Source organism: Nomascus leucogenys, chromosome X (genome assembly GCF_006542625.1).
Source record: "Nomascus leucogenys isolate Asia chromosome X, Asia_NLE_v1, whole genome shotgun sequence".
Classification (NCBI taxonomy): Eukaryota; Metazoa; Chordata; class Mammalia; order Primates; family Hylobatidae; genus Nomascus; species Nomascus leucogenys.
The window spans coordinates 45,827,897-45,841,370 of NC_044406.1; the positions used below are offsets into that span (position 1 = coordinate 45,827,897).

The 13,474-nt window shown below is 41.3% G+C and overlaps 1 pseudogene; it reads left to right on the plus strand.

Annotated features, from left to right (window-relative positions):
• Positions 1–6,962, plus strand: part of LOC100591889 — a 69,957-nt pseudogene extending 62,995 nt beyond the window's left edge.
• Positions 6,963–13,474: the final 6,512 nt, after the last annotated feature.

Here is a 13,474-nt window from a genome sequence, read left to right on the forward strand (position 1 = left end):
TAAAGAAAACTGAGAGCAAACTTTATGCTTAATGTAAGAATGTTGAAAGCATATTCTTAAACAGTGGGAACAAGATAAAGGCCTCCGTTATCACCACTTCTGTATTTAGAATTATTCCAACCAGCACAGTAAAAAAAGGAATTAAATATGTAAAGACTCAAATAGAAAAGAAAGAAAACCATTATTTCTCTGAGATGAGATTATTGTCTTTATTGAAAACCTAATTTATTAGAATTTATAAATAATTTAGCAAGATGCCAAAATCTAAAATTAGTACTCAAGAATAAATTGCCATTATACGAATGTATTCAAGATGAATAATAGACTTAAATGTAAAGCATAAAACTATAACACATTTAGAAGAAAACATCAAAGAAAATATGCATGACATTAGGTTTGGCAATGAGTTTTTAGATATGCTATCAAAAGCATGACCCATAAAATAAAAAATTGATAAATTAGACCTTTCCAAAATTAAAAACATCTGCTCTGTGAAAAACATAGTTAAGAGAATGAAAAGAAAAGCCACAGAAAGGGAAAATATTTGCAAATCACATATCCAATAAAGAAATTTTACCTGTAATATACTTAAAACACTCAAAATTTGACCATAAGCAAACAAACAACTGAATTTTAAAAAAATGGACAAAAGGGCCTGGCACAGTGGTTCATGCCTGTAATCTTAGCACTATGGGAGGCCAAGGAGGGTGGATCACCTGAGGTCAGGAGCTCAAGACCAGCCTGGCCAACACGGTGAAACCCCATCTCTACTAAAAATACAAAAATTAGCCAGGTGTGGTGGCACATGCCTGTAATCCCAGCTACCCGGGAGGCTGAGGCAGGAGGATCGCTGGAGCCTGGGAGACAGAGGCTGCAGTGAGCTGAGATCATGACACTGCACTCCAGCCTGGGCAACAGAGTGAGACTCCATCTCAAAAGAAAAAAAAAAAGGGCAAAAGATTTGATCATACACTTCACGAAAGAAAATATGTGGATGGCAAATAAAAACATGGAAAGATGCTAACAATATTAGTCATTAGGAAAATGAAAATGAAAATGACAATGGAATACCACTGTACACCCATAAGATTGTCTAAAGTAAATAAGTGGCAATACCAAATGCTGATGAGGATGCAGAGCCACCTGAAAACTCATTCATTGCTGGTGAGAATGCAAAATAGTGTAGCAATTTTGGAAAACAGTTCGGCACTTTGTTAAAACATTAAACATAAACTTACTGCTAGAAAGAGTAATTCCACTCTTAGGTATTTAGCCAAGTGAGTTGAAAACTATGTTCACACAAAAACCTGTACATGAATATTTATAGGAGCTTAATTCATAATAGCCAAAAACTGGAAACAACCCAGATATCCTTCAATAGATTCCTGGATAAACAAATGGTGGTATGTCATACAATGAATACTACTCAGCAATAAAAAGGAATAACTACAAATTTATGCCACAACGTGGATGAACCTCAGAGGCATTTTGCTAAATTAAAGAAACCAGATCCAAAAGGTTACATATGTAGGATTTCTTCTATATGACATTTTGGCAGGAGCAAAACTACAGATATGAAAGACAGTTCGGTGGTTTATAGGAATTAGAGGAGGGGACATGGATTGAATATAAAGGGGCTGCAGAAGAGAATTTTATGGAGTGATGGAACTATTCTATATGGTACCATGTTGGTGAGTATATGACTGAATTTGTCAAAACTCACACGACTGTACATCACTAAAAGTGAAGTTTACTGTATGAAAATTTTAAGAATCATTTGGGATGTCTGGAGAACACAGGATGGAATGAATGCAGACTGACAAATCTAACTGTATAAACTATTATTTTATTTCTTTTTCTAATTCAATTTTTAATTTTAGATTCAGGGGTACATGGGCAAGCTTTTTACGTGGGTATATTGCATGATGCTGAGGTTTGGAGTGTGATTGAACCCCTCACCCAGGAAGTAAGCATAGTACCCAACAGTTAGTTTTTTAACCCTTACCCCGTCCCGTCTTCACCCCTCTAGTAGTCCTTAGTGTCTATTATTCCCATCTTTATGTCCATGAGTACCCACTTGTTAAGTGAGTACATGTAGAATCTGATTTTCCATTCCTGCATTAATTCACTTAGGATAATGGCATCCAGCTGCACCCATGTTGCTGCAAAGGATATAATTTTGTTCATTTCTGTGGCTGTGTAGTATTCTATGGTGTATATATATCACATTTTCTTTATCCAATCCACCATCGTTGGGCACCATGGTTGATTCCATGTCTTTGCTATTGTGAACAGTGCTGTGATGAACATATGAGTGCATGTATCTTTTTGAAAGAATTATTTATTTTCCTTTGGGTATGTACCCAGTGATGAGATTCCTGGGTCGAATGGTAGTTCCATTTTAGTTCTTTAGGAAATCTCCAAACTGCTTTCCACAGTGGCTGAACTAATTTACATTCCCACCAGCAGTGTACAAGTGTTCCCTTTTCTCCATAACAAAAAATCTGTTATTTTTTGACTTTTTAGTAATAGTCATTCTAGTTTGAGGTGATAGTTCATTGTGGTTTTGATTTGCACTTCTCTAATGATTAGTAAATTTGGGCATTTTTTCATCTTTCTTGGCTGTGTGTATGTCTACTTTTGAGAAATGTCTGTTCAGGTCCTTTGTCCACTTTTTAAAAATTATTATACTTTAAGTTCTAGAGTACATGTGCACAACGTGCAGGTTTGTTACATAGGTGTACATGTGCCATGTTGGTTTGCTGCACCCATTAACTCTTCATTTACATTAGGTATTTCTTCTAACGCTATGCCTCCCCCAGCCCCCCACTGCATGACAGACCCCAGTGTGTGATGTTCCCCACCTTGTGTCCAAGTGTTCTCATTGTTCAATTCCCACTTATGAGTGAAAATATACGGTGTTTGGTTTTCTGTCCTTGTGATAGTTTGCTGAGAATGATGGTTTCCAGCTGCATCCATGTCCCTGCAAAGGACATGGAACCCATCCTTTTTTATGGCTGCATAGTTTTCCACGGTGTATATGTGCCACATTTTCTTAATCCAGTCTATCATTGATGGACATTTGCGTTGGGGTTGTCTTTTGCTTGTTTATTTGCTTGAGTTCTTTATATATTCTGGATGTTAGACCTTTGTCAGATGCATAGTTTGTGGATATTTTCCCCCATTCTGTAAGTTGTGTGTTTATTCTGTTGATAGTTTCTTTTGCTGTGCAGAAGCTCTGCAGCTTAAATAGGTCCCACTTGTCAATTTTTGTTTTTGTTGCAATTGCTTTTGAGAACTTGGTCATAAACTATTTGCCAAAGCTTATGTCCAGAAGGGTACTTCCTAGGTTTTCTTCTAGGATTCTTACAGTTAAGGTCTTACATTTAAGTTTTTAATCCATCTTGAGTTAATTTTTGTATATGGCGATAGGTGGGGGTCCAGTTTCATTCTTCTGCATATACTTAGTTATCTCAGCACCATTTACGGAATAGGGAGTTCTTTCATCACTGCTTATTTTTGTTGACTTTGTCAAAGATCAGTTGGTGGTAGGTGTGATTCTTTATTTCTGGGTTCTCTATTCTATTCCATTGGTCTATACGTATGTTTTTGTGCCCGTACCACTCTGCTTTGGTTACTGTAGGCTTTGATATTGGGTAATGTGATGCCTCTAGATTTGTTCTTCTTGATTAGGATTGCTTTAGTTATTTGGGCTCTTTTTTGGTTGCAAGTGAGTTTTAAAACAGTTTTTTCTAATTTTGTGAAAAATGATGTTGGTAATTTGATAGGAATAGCATTGAATCTGTAGGTTGCTTTGGGCAGTATAGACATTTTAATGATATTGATTCTTCCTATTCATGAGCATAGGATGTTTTCCCATTTGTTTGTGTTATCTCTAATTTATTTGATCAGTGTTTTGTAATTCTCATTGTAGACATCTTTCTCCTCTCTAGTTAGCTGTATTCCTAGATATTTTATTCTTTTTGTGGCTACTGTGAATGAGATTGCATTCTTGATTTGGTTCTCAACTTGGACATCGTTGGTGTATAGAAATGCTACTAGTTTTGTACATTAATTTTGTATCCTGAAACTACTGGAATTGTTTATCAAATCTAGGAGCTTTTTGGCAGAGACTGTGGGGTCTTCTAGGTATAGAATCAGATTGTCTGTAAACAGAGGTAGTCTGACTTCTTCTCTTTCTATTTGGATGACTTTATTTATTTCTCTTGCCTGATTGCTCTGGCTAGGACATCCAGTACTATGTTGAATAGCAGTGGTGAGAATGGGCATTCTTGTCTTGTTCTGGTTCTCAGGGGGAGTGTTTCCAGCTTTTGCCCATTCAGTTTGATGTTGGCTGTGGGTTTGTCATAGACGGTTCTTATTATTTTGAAGTATGTTCCTTCGATGCCTAGTCTGTTGAGGGTTTTTATCACGAAGGGATGTTAAATTTTATTGAAAACTTTTTCTGCATCTATTGAGATGATTATGTGGTATTTGTTTTTTATTCTGCTTGTGTGGTGAATCACATTTATTGATTTGCATATGCTGAACCAAACTTACATCTTAGAAATAAAGCCTACTTGATTATGATGGATTAAAGTTTGATGTACTGCTGGATTTGGATTTCTAGTAATTTGCTGGGGAATTTTGTATCTATGTTCGTCAGGGATATTGGCCTGTAGTTTTCTTTTTTCATTGTGTTTTTGCCAGATTTTGGTATCAGGGTGTTGATGGTTTCATAGAATTAGTTAGGGAATAATCCCTCCTCCCTGATTTTTTGGAATAGTGGTGTAAGTTGTCACTAAGATTGGCACCAACTCTTCTTTATACATCTGGTCGAATTTGTCTGTGAATTCACCTGGTCCTGGGCTTCTTTTGGTTGGTAGGGGTTTTTTTATTATTACTGACTCAATTTCAGAACTTGTTATTTGTCTGTTCAGGATTTTAATTTCTTCCAGATTCAGTCTTGGGAAGTTGTGTGTTTCCACAAATTTATCCACTTTCTCTAGATTTTCTTGTTTGTGTGCACAGAGGTGTTCAGAGGTACTCACATCTCTGAGTAACTTCTGTGTTTCTACAGAATTGGTTTTAATGTTTCTTTGTCATTTATGATTGCGCTTATTTGGATCTTCTCCTTTGTTTCTTTGTTAGTCTAGCTAGTGTTCTATTAACCTTGTTTACCCTTTCAAAGAACCAATTTTTGCTTTCATTGATCATTTGCATGGATGTGGGTGTCTCAATTGCATTCAGTTCTGTTCTGGTTTTAGTTATTTCTTTTCTTCTGCTAACTTTGGGGTTCGTTTTTCTTTTTTTGAGCTCCTCTAGGTATGATGTTAGATTGTTAGTTTGAGGTCTTTCTAACTTCTTGATGTAGGTGTTTAGCACTATAAACTTTCCTTTTAGCATTACTTTTGCTGCATGCCAGAGATTTTTGTATGTTGTGTCCTGGAAAATAGTAAAATGATTTTTGACTGGAAATTTTATATCTAAAGACAAAAACAACTATAAATAAACATTGTATTCTGGTTGGGAAATTTTTTCCCATAGGGATAAGGGTTAGCATTTCTGAAACTACTTTATATGCATACTAGGATTGATCAAATAAGTAACTATATTAAAGTTAACGAGCCCCCTTCACCTGGAGGTGGACCCCAACATCCTGGCTGTGCACACCCAGGAGAAGAAGCAGATCAAGACCCTCAACAAGTTTGCTTCCTTCATCGACAAGGTACAGTTCCTGGAGCAGCAGACCAAGATGCTGGAGACCAAGTGGAGCCTCCTGCAGCAGCAGAAGATGGCTCAGGGCAACATGGGCAACATGTTCGAGAGCTACATCAACAACCTTAGGCGGCAGCTGCAGACTCTAGGCCAGGAGAAGCTGAAGCCTGAGGTGGAGCTTGGCAACATGCAGGCATGCAGGGGCTGGTGGAGGACTTCAAGAACAAGTATGAGGATGAGATCAATAAGTGTACAGAGATGGAGAATGAATTTGTCCTCATCAAGGATGTGGATGAAGCTTACATGAACAAGGTAGAGCTGGAGTCTCGCCTGGAAGGGCTCACTGACCAGCTCAACTTCCTCAGGCAGTTGTATGAAGAGAGGATCGGGGAGCTACAGTCCCAGATCTCGAACACGTCTGTGGTGCTGTCCATGGACAACTGCTGCTCCCTGGACATGGACAGCATCATAGCTGAGATCAAGGCGCAGTACGAGGAGATTGCCAACAGCAGCCAGGCTGAGGCTGAGAGCATGTGCCAGACCAAGTATGAGGAACTGCAGACTCTGGCTGAAAAGCATGGGGATGACCTGGGTCATACAAAGACTGAGATCTCCGAGATAAACATCAGCCGGAACATCAGCCGGTTCCAGGCTGAGATGGAGGGCAGGCTTCCCTGGAGGCCGCCATCGCAGATGCCAAGCAGCGTGGGGAGCTGGCCGTTGAGGATGCCAATGCCAAGTTGTCCGAGCTGGAGGCCGCCCTGCAGCGGGCCAAGCAGGACATGGCGCGGCCTCTGAGTGAATACCAGGAGCTGATGAATGTCAAGCTGGCCCTAGACATAGAGATCGCCACCTACAGGAAGCTGCTGGAGGGCGAAGAGAGCCGGCTGGAGTCTGGGATGCAGAACATGAGCACCCATAGGAAGACCACCAGCGGCTATGCAGGTGGTCTGAGCTCCGCCTATGGGGGCCTCACAAGCCCCGACCTCAGCTACGGCCTGGGTTCCAGCTTTAGCTCTGGTGCGGGCTCCAGCTCCTTCAGCCGCACCAGCTCCACCAGGGCCGTGGTTGTGAAGAAGATCGAGACCCGCCATGGGAAGCTGGTGTTCCAGTCCTCTGACATCCTGCCCAAGGGAACAGCTGCTGCAGCCCCTCCCAGCCTGCCCCTCCTGCGGCTGCCCCAGAGCCCGGGAGGGAGGCTGCTGTGCAGGGGAAAACAGGGAACGGAAGGGAGGCTCACCTGAGGCTCAGCGCTAGCCCTCAGCCCATTCGCAGGGGAGTTTACTGCCTGAGGACCCCTATTTGTTTTTTTTTTTTTGTCCAAAATAAAACCTCAGCTAGCTCTGCCAAAAAAAAAAAAGATATAGCAGTCAAGAATAACAAAATTAATACAAATGAGTTAATTGACATGTACACAAAACTGTGGCCAACAATAGAATACACATTTTTATCAGTGAACTTGGACTATACCAAAATTGACCATATTCTGGGTTTTAAAGTCCCAACAAATATTAAAGAATTGAAATAATTCAGAATGTGTTCTCTGACCCTAGTTAAGATAGAAATCAATAATAAAAGATAACCATAAAAATCTTAAGTTTGGAAATAAAATAATATACTTGTTTATGAGTCATGATACCAAAATAACAAAAGAAATTAGAAAGTTTTAAAAAGTTGACTTATAATGAAAACATGACAAATAAAAATTTGTGAGATGCAGCTATAGAGTTTAGAGGAAAAGTTATAGTTTTATTTACATATATTAAAAAAGAATAAAAGCCAAAAATTCATGATCTAAGCTTTTATCTCAAAAAGCTAGAAAAAGACCATCAAATAAAATCCAAGGGAAACAGAAGGAAGTAAAAATAAAGACACTAGGAAAATGTTGTGAAATAAAAAATTAATATAGAATAGAAAACATCAAAATAGCCAAAAGTGATGTCTGAAAAGATTAACAAAATTAATAACATGCCAGTAAAACTGTTCGAGGGGAAACACATTACTAATATTAAAAATAAAGAAGTAAACATTAACTATAGATCTTACTAATGCTAAAAGAAAACTTAATACTAAGTATTTGATACTTCAGTGAATAATAAATTCCTTAAAATACACAATGTACCCAAACTAACACTAAAAATATAAGAAAATTTGAGTAGTCTTATATTTGTTAAAACAATTGACTCCACTAGTGAAAGACTTCCCATAAAGAAAACTCTAGACCCAAGTGGCTTCACTGGTGGATTGTGCCAAATATGTAAAGAATTAATTATACCAATTGTAACCAAACTCAAAGAACAGAAAAAGAAAAACTGCTTCCCAATTCATTCTGTTGTTGAAAGTCAGACATAATATAAGTAGCCCTTTAGTGTAAGCTTTTATATTAATCTGGCTGGGAGTTGGGATGTCTTTAATGTTTATGGTGGCTGTAGGTGCCAAAGGCTTTAACGTCCTTGTTTCTGTCTCCTTTGTTGACTGTGGGTTTCCCTAAGTACTCCTGCTCAGAGAGAGTCTGTATCTTATAGCTCTTTCTGCTATAGTGTATTTTTTCCCATTATATGTTTTTTATTTTGGTATAATTTAGGTAAAATAAAATGCACAGATTTAAGATGACAGTTCTATGTGTTTTGATGGATTTATACAGCCGGAATATCATCACCCTAATTAAGACATGAGACATTTCCATTACCTCAATAAATTTGTTTTGTGCTTCTCTATATTCAATTCTTGTCCATATAATCTACTTTCATTATACGGGAGCATATTAGTATACAGAATGAAAGTATTCTATAATCTTATGATGAAATCTCAGCCTTTTGGTGGGCCTGTGTTCCTGGACACTGTCCTTCACAAGTGTGTCTTCACTTTTTCCTCCCTGTCAGGTGAGACAGGAAGACTAGAGGAAAGTAGAGGGGGATCAATGCCCTTTTCCCAGGTGGCATAAGGCTCTGGAAAAGCCTGTTTGTCCCTAGAGATGCCTTTGCTATGGAGCATACATTGGGTTTATTTCATAAAGATTTATTTTCTCCCCCCTGTTCTACCCCACCAGAGCCAGCAGGGGAGAAACTAATGAGGTTTTTGGAAATAGAATCCATGAAAATATGAGGGCCCTACTAAGACGGTGGCCCTGGAAATTTCTCAGTCTCATGCTAGTTCACATTCAGCCTCTAGCAATTTATCAAAATTACCATCAAAATTGCCATTTAAATGTTCCTAACAGTTTATGGCTCCAAGTGGCTTCTGCTCCAGATATGCAAATATTAGCTGTACTTCTCTGGATTTGCCTGTCTCTCCCAATTTCAGAGTGGTGGTCTACCTTGCAACTTCAGCTCTCTGATGGGTCCAAGAAAAATCATTGATTTTCAGTTTGTTCAGGCTTTTCTTATTATAAGGATGGAAGTGACAACTTCTAAGCTCTTTACATGTTGGAGCTGAAACCAGAAGTTCCCAATTCATTTTATGATATGAATATAACCATGATACAAAAAACCTGCAAAAGACTTTACAAGAAATGAAAATTAATGTCAGTCCATCTCCATGAACATGAATGCCAACATTCTAAACAAAATATTAGCAAATAAAATCCAGATATATGTATAAAAGTTAACACGCCATGACCAAATAAGACTTATTCCAAGAAAACAAGAGTTTAACATTTAAAAACCAATGTAATTCAACATATTAACAAATAACTGAGAAAGTAAAATGATCACTAATCCTTAAAAACCTAAGTTCTTGAAGCCTTTCCCAGCTTCAGGTGGTGTTATTTCATACCTTCTCAGAGGACGTTGGCTTCTCTTTTCTCCACTGAGATTGGTTGCTTTTGGCTGGGGCGCCAATCCAGTTAGTGATGGTCAGGATGAAAAGTTTGGTTACCATTGGCACACATGGTGTGGACCAGAGCTATATGATGTGGAAAGAAATACTTGAGGAAGTTACAACCTAAATACCTGTAGGGGTTGGGGTGGAGGAGGTCCTAGTGAAAAGTGAGCTTATTTGCACCCCAGAGTCCCTGAGAAGCTCAGCACTTTCATTGTTGTATGGCATCCCATATAACAGTAAAATGTTTCCAACAAAATAACAGCTAAATGTTTATAACAGACTCTTGGAAAAATCCACATAGACTTCATGCCAGGGTCTCAAGCAAAACATGCTCAAAACTGTCTGCACCTCTCCTCAAATAGATCCTACCATCTGACTTCTCTCTTCCTCCTGTGTCTGGAATTGGTGGGTTCTTGGTCTCACTGACTTTAAGAATGAAGCCACGGACCCTCGTGGTGAGTGTTACAGTTCTTAAAGGCAGCATGTCCGGAGTTTTTTCCTTCTGATGTGTTCAGAGTTTCTTCCTTCTGGTGGGTTCGTGGTCTCGCTGGCTCAGGAGTGAAGCTGCAGACCTTCACAGTGAGTGTTACAGCTCTTAAGGCGGCACGTCTGGAGCTGTTCGTTCCTCCTGGTGGGCTTGTGGTCTCGCTGGCTTCAGGAGTGAAGCTGCAGACCTTCGCGGTGAGTGTTACAGCTCATAAAAGCAGTGTGGACCCAAAGAGTGAGCAGTAGCAAGATTTATTGCAAAGAGCGAAAGAACAAAGCTTCCACAGTGTGGAAGGGGACCCAAGTGGGTTGCCACTGCTGGCTAGGGCAGCCTGCTTTTATTCTCTTATCTGGCCCCACCCACGTCCTGCTGATTGGTAGAGCCGAGTGGTCTGTTTTGACAGGGCGCTGATTGGTGCATTTACAATCCCTGAGCTAGACATAAAGGTTCTCCACGTCCCCATCAGATCAGTTATATACAGAGTATCGACACAAAGGTTCTCCAAGGCCCCACCAGAGCAGCTAGATACAGAGTGTCGATTGGTGCACTCACAAACACTGAGCTAGATGCAGGGTGTTGATTGGTGTGTTTACAAACCTTGAGCTAGATACAGAATGCTGATTGGTGTATTTACAATTCCTGAACTAGACATAAAGGTTCTCCATGCCTCCACCAGACTCAGGAGCCCAGCTGGCTTCACCCAGTGGATCCCGCACCGGGGCTGCAGGTGGAGCTGCCTGCCAGTCCTGCGCTGTGCGCTCGCACTCCTCAGCCCTTGGGTGATCGAGGGGACTGGGTGCCATGGAGCAGGGGGCGGCACTCATCTGGGAGGCTCGGGCTGCACAGGAGCACATGGAGGCAGGGGAAGGCTCAGGCATGGCGGGCTGCAGTCCCGATGCCTGCCACGTGGGAAGGCAGCTAAGGCCCATGAGAAATCAAGCGCAGCGCCAGTGGGCTGGCACTGCTGGGGGACCCAGTACACCCTCCGTAGCCGCTGGCCCGGGTGCTAAGTCCCTCATTGACCGGGGCCAGCAGGGCCGGCCGGCTGCTCCGAGTGTGGGCCCGCCAAGCCCACGCCCACCCAGAACTCCAGCTGACCCACAAGTGCTGCATGCAGCCCCGGTTCTCGCTCACGCCTCTCCCTCCACACCTCCCTGCAAGCTGAGGAAGCCAGCTCCCACCTTGGCCAGCCCAGAAAGGGGCTCCCACAGTGCAGCGGTGGGCTGAAGGGCTCCTCAAGTGCCGCCAAAGTGGGAGCCCAGGCAGAGGAGGCGACGAGAGCGAGCGAGGGCTGTGAGGGCTGCCAGCATGCTGTCACCTCTCAATCCCCCCTCTAAACAGGACACCCCAACTGCTGTTGGGAATTTGGCCGATGACCACTCTAGCTACTTCCTGCTGGATAGGGGCGAAGAAGGGGCCCTGCAGTTGTAGTGTCCTTCAGAGGGGAACTCTCTAGGCCAGGCAAAGTGCCAGCGGGTTGGTCCAGGGGTCCTCGGTAGAAGTTGTTAGTTGAACTCATTTGGGGTTCCATTTGTAAGACCATCTGTAGCTTGATGGCCTCGATTCTAGAGGAAACAAATTTGACAAGAAGGTTAAAAATACAGGGCCTAAAGGCGAGTAACAGCAAGATGGCTGCCACGGGACCTAGAAAGGGGAGAAGCCATGTTGCCTAACTCCAGAGGTTGGTATAAGAATTTGAAAGGCTTTGTCTGATTTCAGAAGCCTTTTCCTGTAAACGCTGGGCAGCATCTCATACTATCCCCAACTGGTTAGCGTAAAAACAACACTCTTCCCCTAAGAAGGTGCAGAGTCCTCCTTTCTCAGCAGTGAGGAGGTCTAGGCCTCGGTGGTTTTGGAGAGTCACTGCTGCCAAAGAGTCTGTTTGGGATTGTAAAGTAAGGATAGATTTTGTTATTTCTTGCAAACTGTTTGAGAAGCAGATATGGGTTGAAGATCCACATAAGTAGAATATGCCCTGGCTGGGTAGATAGAAATTTACCCTGGCTTTTAGAGGAATAGGGTACACTGTTTTTTTCTTTACTATTTCCATCTCTCTCTTTCTCTCTTCGACTTCTTCTTTGTCTCTTCCTCTCTTTTGAACTCTCTCTTTGATTTTCTGTGTCTGTCCCTCTTTCTCTCTGACTTCCTCTTTGTCTCTTCCTCTCTGTCTCTTTCTTTCCTTTCTGCTGCCTCTGCCAGCTGCTTATGCTGCTGTTCTCCCCTCTCCTTCCCATTTTGATGGCTTTGTCAGTGTAAGACTCCCACTCACCCAGGACTGCAGACTTGACATCTTCTACATCATCTCCCTCCTACCCTACATACAATTATTTGCCCTCAAAACTTCTACATTCATCAGCTTTTTTAGCCTCAATGCTGGTATCTTCATTTAGTTTCCTATATGATTAAGTGGACTCATTCCTAAAGTTATATGTTTAGAATGTAACCAAATCAAGTGTACTCAGGTTAATTTGTTTCCATACATTTGTAATAGGTTAAGAATCATTGTGGAAAAATTATTGTGGCAGAAGCAATATAGCAAGTTAGGATCTGTCAAATCAGTTGGGAATCACTGGTTGGACTGAAAAAAAAAGGGCAATCCTCACCGTGTAAAGAAACAGTAACCTCTTGCTCCTTAACAATTCCCTAGGTCATCCCCAGGCTATCCCCCGAAAAAGTGACTCAACCCTAGTCCTAATCTCCACATCTCTTGCCACCAAACCCTAGATAAATCCATATCAAAACCCACAACTACAAATCACATCTGAGGACACCACATTCTGACGAACCTATGAGACAAAGCAGGGACGCCTCTTTGGAGCCTGCCATACACTCCCACCCCACCCCCCAAGCACGGAAATAAAGGAAAATCTTGAGTTTCTTCAAGGGAAATTCTGGAAATTCTACCTAGCTAGCCCTGAGAATTAAATGAGCAACTTGTTAGGCAAAAAGGTAATAGTAGCTTAAAACAATATCCAAGGAAGTTAGAGTATTGAGATGTTTGTTTCCCTATAGAAACTAAAGGTAATATCTTAATATAAGTCCCTAAGTTGTTTTTCAGAAACCTAGACCCCCACAGACCCCCATCAAACAGATCTGTTGGCAGGCAGACCTCAGATAAGGGGGAACTAAGGACTGAACCCTGATCACCATTCTATGTTCTGAAGTCCTTCCTGAGGGTCTGAGTCCTCGTGGGTGAGGAAGTTACACCCACGAGTCAGAGCTAACATTCCTTTCTGGTGATCCCAAATTTTTAAACAAAGCTTCTCTTCCTTAACCAATTGTGAATCAGAAAATCTTTGAATCTGCCTATGACCTGTAAACCCCTGCTTAAGATATCCCCCCTTTAAGGCCAAACCAATGTATAGTTTCCATGTACCACTTTACAAATTTGCCTTTAACTTCTGCTTTCCTGAAAATTTCCCCTGCCTTTAAAAACCCTTGCTTACA